Source organism: Desmodus rotundus, chromosome 13 (genome assembly GCF_022682495.2).
Source record: "Desmodus rotundus isolate HL8 chromosome 13, HLdesRot8A.1, whole genome shotgun sequence".
Classification (NCBI taxonomy): Eukaryota; Metazoa; Chordata; class Mammalia; order Chiroptera; family Phyllostomidae; genus Desmodus; species Desmodus rotundus.
This window is the reverse complement of record NC_071399.1, coordinates 28,953,251-28,964,424: the sequence shown is the minus strand read 5'-3', so window position 1 is coordinate 28,964,424 and position 11,174 is coordinate 28,953,251. Positions and strand designations below refer to the sequence as shown.

General features: G+C 40.3%; 1 pseudogene; it reads left to right on the top strand.

Moving 5' to 3' along the window:
- The first annotated feature begins 3,305 nt into the window (after nucleotides 1–3,305).
- On the top strand, nucleotides 3,306–10,493 carry LOC112321450 (keratin, type I cytoskeletal 18 pseudogene; annotated as a pseudogene).
- The last annotated feature ends 681 nt before the right edge of the window (nucleotides 10,494–11,174 follow it).

Here is an 11,174-nt window from a genome sequence, read left to right as displayed (position 1 = left end):
CTCCCGGGATCTTTAATCATTCTTCAAGAATGATTTCAGACTAGAAAATACATTCCATGTTAAGGTGAAGGTCTTACCAAATGTAAAGTAAAATTTTACTGCCAGCTTACACATTCAACCAAAAATTCTTTTCAGTTAATTATACATTATCCGAACAGGTGTGTATACGTTCAGTCTCTTCTTATCTGTACACATTTTCTAGCACTTTTGTTCAGATTTTTTAAAAACCTTGACTAATCCACTTTAGCATGAAGCTAATCCTACACCATAGGGCTAAGTATAAAACAAGTGACATCCTCAAATGGGTGACAAAAATGAGCAGGCTGGGGATCATTAAGTGCTCATTAGCTGCATGTTGTCACATTAACTATGGGGTGCAGCACCAATTTTCTCTTCTTTGTCATGAGCCAACACTATCCCCTTTTTATGGAGCAAACCTCTGGGTGAGATGGTACCCAAAGCATGCCCCGATTCTGCTCTGTTCACCTAGGGTCCTCTGAGCTTTATTCCTATCGCCGTATTTTAGAAGTTCACCAAGAGGATGCTGTTACCTGAGTCTGTTGGTAGCAGCAATAACTAACTGAAATGGTCAAGTATCAGACAAAAATTATGTTCATACCATTCAATATACACAGCTGTTAAGAGCCATGGGTGTGAACAGAGTTGCTTTATTTTAAGTCACGATTTTAGAAACTTAAAGATGGTCATGTGGCCTAGACATTCAGGATTCCCTGTTTTAATTCTTAGTCACCCTGAGTCCCAGTAATTGTAGGACTGACAACTGTGAATTTATGAATGCACTCCACAGAGAATGCCAGAGGTTTTAACCATCATCTGATTTCAGCTGTGACTGGGAAAACAGCCGTTAGACTTAAGCACATGTATTAGTGGGGTGTTGCTGGTAAGTGTCTAAGATTTCTTTGCCCTGTTTCCCTGTTCATTTCCTCCAGTTAATGATGTTCTTTAAACTAAGCACAGCTAACAGAGGTCCTACTCCATAGCATTACGTTTTGCAAGTAGATTTGGATAAACGTTTTTAGCACAATTTTATATCTAACCCCTGGTCAATTTTTCTCCTACTTTTTCAATTAATACTTAATCTTAAGTAAGCAACTTTTGTCCTTTAACTGTAAAGTGATTCCATCTTCACATCACAATGCATTTTGAATATTTTATTTGATCATGCCAAAATCATTCTTAAAACAATATCAGATTCCTCATTTGAATTTCAGAGATTGATATAAAACAGAACCCAAAAATATGGCATTGACCTCAGTGAACACATCATGAAGAGTTCACAGCTGGGCAACTAAACTGACCAGCCACACCAGAGAGACTGGATTTTATTGCATGTAAACATTTACAATCAATCTGATTTCCTGTGACAGCAATACTGAAACACGATCCTCCCAGAAAATGCACTTCATAAGAAGACAAGGAAGAATGAATGAATGAATATAGAAATGTTTTAAGGAATTTCCTTACTCAGGCAAACCTTTCCCTGTTGCTTCCTCAGAAAAGTTGCTCACTTCTCTTTGGCATTTCACCTGTCACCAACCTTTGAAATTCCCAGTAGAGGGATCTCAGGTATGTGGAGTTATCACAGCCCATTGAGGTCAAAGTTGGTGTCTCCAAAGGAGGGTACAAAGGGCCACTGGCTGCCACCCCATGGTGACCTCCATGCTAGACCCAGGTCCCAGTTCACTTTTTAAATCATCAGCATAACAAGTCCCTGTAATTAATCTGTAAAGCACCAGAACTTTGTGATTCTGACACAGTTAATCGTTCTCAGTAACTCTATTTAAAGCTTTCTAAAGACAAAAGTAAGAAGACAATTATACAGATTGCAGAGACCAGAGAAAGAGGAGCAAGAGAAAGAGAAGCTCAGAGAGCCAACAACAATATAACATAAACATCTCAGTAAATATAGTGCAACATCCCAGCTAATAGAACGGTTTAACACCTGAATACATTCACACGCCTGATTAAACACTGACAACATACACCATAAAGGAAGATTATAAGTTGTACTATGTCTTTGCAAGAAGCAGTATATTAACCACTGTTTGTGTACTTCTCCAATTATGTTCCTTTAATTCTTTCATTTAGAAAACAGTTTACATTATAATAGCCAGCATCACTTCTGCTTTTGAAACAATTGATTATGTGTATGTTGCCAAATTATGGGTCTCCAGGGTATTTTCATAAGTGAAAACAACTATAAATGTGCTTTGAAAATGACCTTTAATTGGAGCATCTGGTGACATACAGATGTATTGTCTAACAGTCACCTGGTCCCACTATTCCAAGGCCTCCTGGTACGTCAAAATGTCCCATTTTTTCCTCTCGAGTTTTCTGGAAGCAGATTTATTTTATGAACTTGGAAGCCTGAAAAATGTGTGTCTGCTGCCATCCCCTCCCTGGCCTCTGGGTTCTCTCCGCAGATCCCAGCCCTTCCAAGTTCTTACACCACACTGAAGGACCACGAGCTGGTGACTCCATGGATTTATTCTGTGGCCAAAAGTGCCTCAAAAAATCTTCCTTACCAGAACCCCCAAATCTTGTCAACCTCACCTGCTCAGCACCTGGCCAGCACAGAATCTTCCCCTGGACTTAAACATGTCAGGAGCCAAGGTATAGCAGCAAACAGCAGAGGCCCAGAGACAAAACACCACTGGGACGAGAGCCAGCTGGGATTATGCAGAAGCTGATTTACCAGAGGGTAATCGTCAGCTAGTAAGTGGCTAAACTAGGAAGTCAGCCTATCTGACCCTAGTTGACCTCTCTTTTTTAACCCTCACCGAGGATAAGTTCATTGATGGGTAAGTTCATTGATTTTTTTACAGAGAGGAAGAGAGATAGAGATAGACAGACAGACAGACAGACATCGATGTGAGAGAGAAATATTGATCAGTTGCCTCCCATACTCGCCCCAACCAGGGATCAAACCCACAACCTAGGAATGCGCCCCGATCGGGAATTGAACCCACAACTTTTGGTGTACAGGACGACACTCCAACCAACTGAGCCACACGGCCCAAGCCAGGCTCAAGCTTACCTCTTAACCACAGTGTGCATTGTCTCTCCACAGCTTAAACAAGCTAGACACATGCCCCCGAAATGTTTTCCTTAAGAGAGCATGCATGAACTTCTACTTTGGCAAAATTGAAGCAGATGTACTTTTCCCTGTTCTCCTGGCTAAGTACAACAAGAAACCCTGGACACAACACACGAAACAAATGTGAGAAGTCTGCAGAAGGTACAGAGAAGGCAGATGGACAAGGGACTTCAGGCCAAGGAACGACATGACAGTGAGTTCCTACCTTCTTGGTTTGCCCCATGAATCCCAACAGGGTGCTGAAGAAGCTGGCAACCTGGAAATGCCCGTGGACCCAGATGAGAAAAGCCTGCTCTCACCAGCCCAAGAAAAAGGAACAGATAGACTGCGTTTACACAGTAACATCTTTACTGCAACCAAACACTGCAGAAAAAAATGCAGACCTGTCCCCAGCCCACAAGCAGAAGTTGAGTGGGGAACCTAGACTTACACTGTACCATCGCTGGGCTATAGAACTGCTTCCCAGCCCACCCGTTTGGGTCATGGTAGAGCGTAAAAGCAGGGGAGCCTGGAAGTCACCCCAGAATGACACATCAGAGGCCTGCTGCAGGACAGTTCCAGATGAGCCCGTCTTGTAACACCCACAGGGTCCCAGTTTCCATCAAGAACCATTTGTCGCACCACAAGCCGGTAAAATCACAAATGGAACAAGAAAATATAATCAACAGATGCCAACATTGAAATAACACAAATGTTAGAATTATCTGATAAGAATTTTAAAGCAGTAATCATAAAAATGCTTCAAGAAGCATTAGAAAATATGCTTGAAACAAATGAAAAAAATAGTCTCAACAAAGACACAGGAAGTTTCAGCAAATAAATAGAAAATATAAAGAAGAACCAAATGATAGTTTAGAAATAAAAAAGTCTGTATCTGAAATATTTTAAAACTCACAAGATGAACTCAATAGCAGAATAAAGAAAACAGAAAAGAATCAGTGTTTAAAATGTAAAACAATAGAAATTCCTTAATGTAATTGACCATATTAGCAAACTAATGAAGAAAAAAAGTGCATGCTCATTTCAATTCACGCAAAAAAAAATTGACAATTATCCCCAAATTTATGTACAGGTTGACACAATTCCCATTAAAATCCCAGCATTTTTTTACACAGCTTGAGAAATCAGTGTAACATTGGTGAAGGCATAACACACTGATCAATGAAACAGAAGAGAGAACCCAGAAATGGCCCCACACAATTACAGCCAACTGATTTTTGACAAAAAGGCAAAAGCAATTCATTGGAAGAAGAATAACCATCTCAGAAAATGGTGTGAGAGCAATTATAAATCTAATGGTGAAAAAAGAAAACTTTGAACTAACCCACACACCTTATCACACTCAACCATAGATTTAAATGTAAAATTACGAAAGTTTTTATCACATAGGAGAAAATCTTCAAGACCTAAGGCTTTTGGTGAAGAGTTTGCTGACATGACATGAAAAGCATATTCCATCTTTTAAAAAATCAATATATTGGATGTCAGCAGAATTAAAAACAATTGTTTTTCTACAAAAGACCTTATGAAGAAGATAAAAAGACAAGCTACAGACTGGGAGAAATTTTTTGCAAGTCACACATCTAACAAAGCATTTATATTTAGAATATATAAAGAACTTTCAAATTCCACAGTAAAAAAATCTAATTAGAAAATGGATGAAAGACATTTTTTTCTGCAGAAAAGTGGTCCCCCCAAAATGTCTATGTCCCTAGGCCTATAATCCCAAGGACCTGTGAATATTTTGAGCTATATGGAAAAGGGTAACTAAGGCTGTAGATGGAATTAAGATTGTTAATTATCTAAATTTGAAGTGGAGAGATTATTCTGGATTATCCATGACTGCATTAGTCAGGGTTCTTCAGAGGAACAGAGCCAATAGTGTATGTGTGTGTATATCCCATTGAGACTCAATTTGGACTTGTGGCCTCCAGAACTGGTAATATTATAAATTTATGTTGTTTTCCATGGCTCTTTAGGACACGCCTGCCCAGGGTGGATCTCTCTGGCTTTGCTTCCTACAGCTTTACAGGGAAAGGCCCAAAGCTTCCTTCCACCACCACCCCAGCTTTCTCTGGTTGGTCCTAAGTTAAAAGTGGAGATAAAAATTAGAAAAGTTACAGTAATTGGTCGGGTTTGGAGCATTTGGGGCCAATTGTTGCAGGAGTTGTAGTTTAACTACCTGGATGGTTACTGCAGATAGTTTTACTTCTTGGTCTATTTACTATTGAAAGAACTGCACTTCCTGAGTAATAACTGCGGATGGTAGTTTCACTTCCTGGATGGTTTCTGTAGGTGGTAATTTTATCTCCTGAATTGGTAACTGTGGATGCGAAAGGATTCAGAGCAGGGTCCCCAAGATGTTCTATTTTAACACATGGATTATTTTAAGCTGAAGGAAATCAAGATACTGGCACAAGAGAAATTTTTACCTTTCCCTTAAAGAATTTAAAATGGGGTCTTAAAATTTTTTTATTTAATTTATGAATTGATTTTAGAGAGAGAGAGGAAGGGGAAGAGAGAGAGAGAGAAACATCGATTTATTGTTGCCCTTATTTATGCATTCATTGGTTGCTTCTTTTTTTTAAAGATTTTAATTATTTATTTTTAGAGAGGGGAAAGGAGGGAGAGAGGGAGGAAACATTAATGTGTGGTTGTGTCTTATGGGCCCCCTACTGGGGACCTGGCCTGCAACCCAGGCATGTGTCCTAGACTAGGAATGGAACCAGCGACCCTTTGGCTCCCAGGCCAGCACTCAATCCACTGAGCCACACCAGCTAGGGCAACTGGTTGCTTCTTGTATGTGCCCTGACCAGAGATCAAACCCACAACCTTGGCATATCTGAACGACTCCCTAACCAAACAAGCTACATCTTATGAGCTACCTTCCTGCACTCTGTAGCCTTAGGCATCTTACCTCATTCCTTAGTTTAGGATGTCATATACCTCATTTTACCTTTCTGTCCCCGAACCTCTAATGAATGTGGGGTCTTGACTCCCCTGTATACAGAATTCCTGCATGTACATATGTAATTAAATTTGGTTATTTTTCTCTTGTTAATATCATGTATATTTAACTATCAAGACCTGCTACAAGACCCTAGAAAAGTAGAGAAAAATTCTTCTTCCCCCTAGAGATGATAGTCTTACTTCCTTGACTGGTTAACATGGAAAATAATTTCACTACCTGGACTGGTTACTGTGGATGTTAGTTTCATTTCCTGAGTGGTCACTACAGTGGTGTCAGAATTCTGCTCTCATTGATGGTGCCATTGTTCATTTGTATTTTCCCTCCCTTGTGCTAAGGCTACAAGGATCACACTTGGACCAGTAGCCTGAATAGCATGCGTCCATGCCACAGGTCTGTATGTCATCATGTAACAGGAAATAAAAACTTTATACTACTCTAACATACCATGAAAAAGAATTAGCATCAGATGTACTAACAAACTGATAAAAATAACTTACATACTGACAGCTTCTTTATGAACATATTGAGGGCACCAGCAGTTCCAATTCCTGCTTGTACAAGAAATGGCCCTGACCATGACTTCAGGTGACACAGATCACTCAACTGCAGAAATCTGGCTGGCGTGGACCAGCTTCAGGATGCTGACATTAAAGATCCATACTGGGACCAGCATATCGGGACACTGCCTGCACATCCACAGCCTCTCCCCATGATGTCTTTGTTTTCCTTGCCCCTCACCCTCCTTATAAAAACCGCTGCCTGCACTGTGATGGGAAGATGGGCTATGAGATAGGAATCACCCATCTTCTAGGTCACTGGAACCTGAATAAAACCACTTTCCTTTACATCAGCACCTGCCTCTCAAGTATTTGCTGTCAAGGCAGTGGGCAGCCAGACCATTAACTTAGGTGGGACATGGAACCTGCCATGCTTACTTAATATTTCTTTTTTTAAGTTATTAATTTATTGTTATTGTATGTTTCCCATTTTTATTTAGTCCCCTTATATTCACCTGCCCACCCCCACAATCACCACATTGTTGTCCATGTCCATGAGTTCTTTTTTCTTTTTGCTCAATCCCTCCACCCCTTAACATCTCTCCCCCTTACCTGCCATCCTGCTCTTTATCTATGAATCTGTCTCTGCTTTGTTTGTTCATTAGAATCCACATATGAATGAAATCATATGGTATTTCTCTTTCTCTGACTGGTTTATTTCACTTAGCATAAGGTTCTCCAGGTCCATCCATACTGTCGTAAAGGGTAAAATTTTCTTCTCTTTTGTAGCTGAGTAGTAGTCCATTGTGCAAATGTCCCATAGTTGTTCTATCCACTCATCTGATGTATACTTGGGCTGCTTCTATATCTTGGTGATTGTAAATAACACCGCAATGAACATAGGTAATGTGGATTCCAGCCAGCAGGGTCCGTGTGGTGTGGCTGTGACGAACAAATTCACATGGCCTACAGAAGTCCTGTGGAGAAAAGGGATGGCACAGCCACTCTCTAAGTGAGAGAGGGCCCTGGCCCCTGCCTGGACAGGCTTTTATTGCTTTTCTGTTCACATTACATCAAGGATGGTTCTCATTTTCTATGCACAGGTTCTCTTTAGGTGATTACTTTTTACAGATAACAAAGGAGATGATGTTGCTAATTACTACAAAGAAAAAGATGTTTGCAAATGCAAGGGGAAAAGTGTTTGAACTGGTTACACTCCATACTTGGGAGGTTTAGCACAGATTTTAGGAAGTTACTTTAAAGATATGTAGTAAACATTTGCTGCCTCAATTCACGGTGAGGGAGTTTTAACAAAAAGCAACCTAGGTACAATACAGGCCTGATTCCCCATGGGAAAACTGATCTGTGGGCCCAGTTTCTGTGTGCCAACTCGCTCCCTCCAGTTTTCCGAATCAGGAGCTGGGCTACATTTGCCACTGCCACACGGACCGGTTCCCTATACATAGGGGTGCTTATGTTATTTTGAATTAGTATTTTGGGTTCCTTCAGATATATTCCTAAAATTGAGGTTGCTGAGCCAAAAGACAGATCCATTTCTATTTTTTGAGATATCTCCATACTGCTTTCCATAGTGGCTGCACCAATCTGCATTCCCACCAACAGTGCAAAAGGGTCTCCCTTTCTCCACATTCTTGTCAGCATTTGTTGTTTGTTGTTTTATTGATGATAGCCACTCTGAAATGTGTGAGGTGATATCTCATTGTGGTTTTAATGTGCATTTCTCTGATTATTGGTGATGTTGAGGATCTTTTCATATGTCTATTGGCCATTTGTTTGTCCTCTTTGGAGAAGTGTCTATTCAGTTCCTTTGCCCATTTTTTAAATGAGTTGTTTGGTTTTTTGGTGTTGAGTTTTGTAAGTTCTTTATTAATTTTGGATATTAGCCCCTTATCAGATGTATTGGTGAAAATGTTCTCCCATTCTGCAAGTTGTCTTTTTATTTTGTTGATTTCCTTTGCTCTGCAAAAAACTTTTTAGTTTGATGTAGTTAGTTAGCAACACCATTTGTTTATTTCTCCTTTTGTTTTCCTTGCCCAAGAAATATATATGATAAAATATTGCTATGAGCTATGTGCAAGATTTTGCTGCCTATGTTTTCTTCTAGAATTTTTATAGTTTTGGGTCTAAGATTTAAGTATTTACTCCATTTTCAATTTATTCTTGTGTGTGGTATAAGAAGGTGGTCTACTTTAATTTATATGCATGTATCTGTCTAATTTTCCCAACACCATTTATTTAATGAACTATCTTTAGCCCATTGTATGTGCTTGTTTCCTGTGTCAAATATTAATTGACCATAAAGTTGTAGGCCACAGCAATCAGACAAGAAGAAGAAATAAAAGGCATTCAAATTGGAAAGGAAAAAGTAAAATTGTCTTTATTTGCAGATGACATCATACTGTACATAGAGAGACCCCAAAGATTTCACCAAGAAACTACTAGAACTGATAAATGAATTTAGCAAAGTAGCAGGATATAAAATTAATATCCATAAATCAGTTTCATTTTTATACACCAATAACCAACTAACAGAAAGGGAAATTAAGAAAACAATCCCATTTATAATTGCTTTAAAAAGAAGCCACTTCAACCTGAGTCAGAGTTTCTCACCTTCCTCCCTGAACAACATGAGATGAATTCAGCACATGCTCCAGCTTCTCCACAAGCTACCAGATACTGGGATCCATGCAGTTGCCCAGCTACTAGGTCTGGTTTGCCAGCAGCACTGGGGGCTCAGGCCCCCGGATCTCAGTGTCCCACTCCACTAGCATGAGGGGCAGCTGGGGATCCAGGGACTTTGCTGCAGGGATGGCAGGGTGTCTGGTGGGCATAGGAGGCATCCAGAGCAGAAAGGAGACTATGCAATGCCTGAATGGCAGCCTAGAGAAAGTGAGAAACCTGGAGACTGATAATCAGAACCTGAAGATCAAAATCCAGAACACTCAGAGAAGAAGGGACTCCAGGTCAGAGACTGGGGTCATTATTTCAAGACCATCGAGGATCTGAGGGCTCAGATCTTTGCAAATTCTGTGGACAATGTCAGCATTGTTCTGCAGATAGACAATGCCTGTCTTGCTGCTGATGACTTCAGAGTCAAGTATGAGACAGAGTTGGCTATGCACCAGTCTGTGGAGGATGGCATCAATGGGCTCTGAAAGGTCATTGATGACACCAATATCACTCAGCCGCATCAAGAGACAGAGATTGATGCTCTCAAGGAGCTGCACTTCATGAAGAAGAACCACGAGGAGGAAGTAAATGGTCTATAAAACCAAATTGCCAATTCTGGGTTACTGTGGATTTGGATGTCCCCAAATCTCAGGACCTCAGCACAGTCATTGCAGACATCTAGGCCCAGTATGATGAGCTGACTCGGAAAAACCGAGAGGAGTTAGACAAGTACTGGTCCCATAAGATTGAAGAGAGCACCACAGTGTTCACCTTGCAGACCACTGAGATAGGCACTGCTGAGATGACATTCATGGAGCTGAGACATATGGTCCAGTCATTGGAGAATGACCTGGACTCAATGAGGAATCTGAAGGTCAGTTTGGAGAACAGCCTGAGGGAGGTGGAGACGTGCTATGTCATGCAGATGGAACAACTCAATGGGATCCTGCTGCACCTGGAGTCAGAGCTGGCCCAGACCCAGGCAGAGGGGCAGCACCAGGCCCAGGAGTATGAGGCCCTGCTGAACATCAAGGTCAAGCTGGAGGCTGAGATTTCCACCTACCACAGCCTACTAGAAGAAGGGGAGAACTTCAATCTTGTTGACGCCCTGGACAAGAGCCACTCCTTACAAACCACCCAAAAGACCATGACCCATAGGATTGTGGATGGCAAAGTGGTGTCTGAGGTCAATGACACCAAAGTTCTGAGGCATTAAAGGCAGCAGAAGTGGGTCACCCCATGGCAGGGCCAAAGGCCGATAAAAAGTTCATTGAAAATAAATAAATAAATAAAAGATAAAATAAAATACCTAGGAATAAACCTAACCAAGGATGTAAAAGACCTGTACTCAGAAAATTATAAGACACTGAAGAAAGAAATTGAAGAAGAGACAAATAAATGGAAGTATATACCATGTTCATGGATAGGAAGAATTAACATCATTAAAATGTCTATACTACCCAAAGCAATCTATAGATTCAATGCAATTCCTATTAAGATTCCAACAACATATTTCACAAGAACTGTAATGAAAATTTCAAAAATTTATATGGAACCACAAAAGGCCCCATATAGAAACATCAATCCTGAGAAAAAAGAACAAAGTTGGAGGAATCACATTACCTAATATGAAACTATACCATAAGGCCATAATAATCAAAACAGCATGGTATCGGCATAAAAACAGACACATAAATCAATGGAATAGAATAGAGAGCTTACTTAATATTACTAATGAACACTGCAAATATTTGTATTGTCCTCCATGATCATTCCCAGAGGTCGATTAAATTCCACTGCATCTATTAGGAAGAAAACTAAAAATCTGAGGTAGTTCCCCATATCAACAATAAAAAATTGAAAAGCCAAAAGATGCCTAGTAAGCCAATTGTCTTTA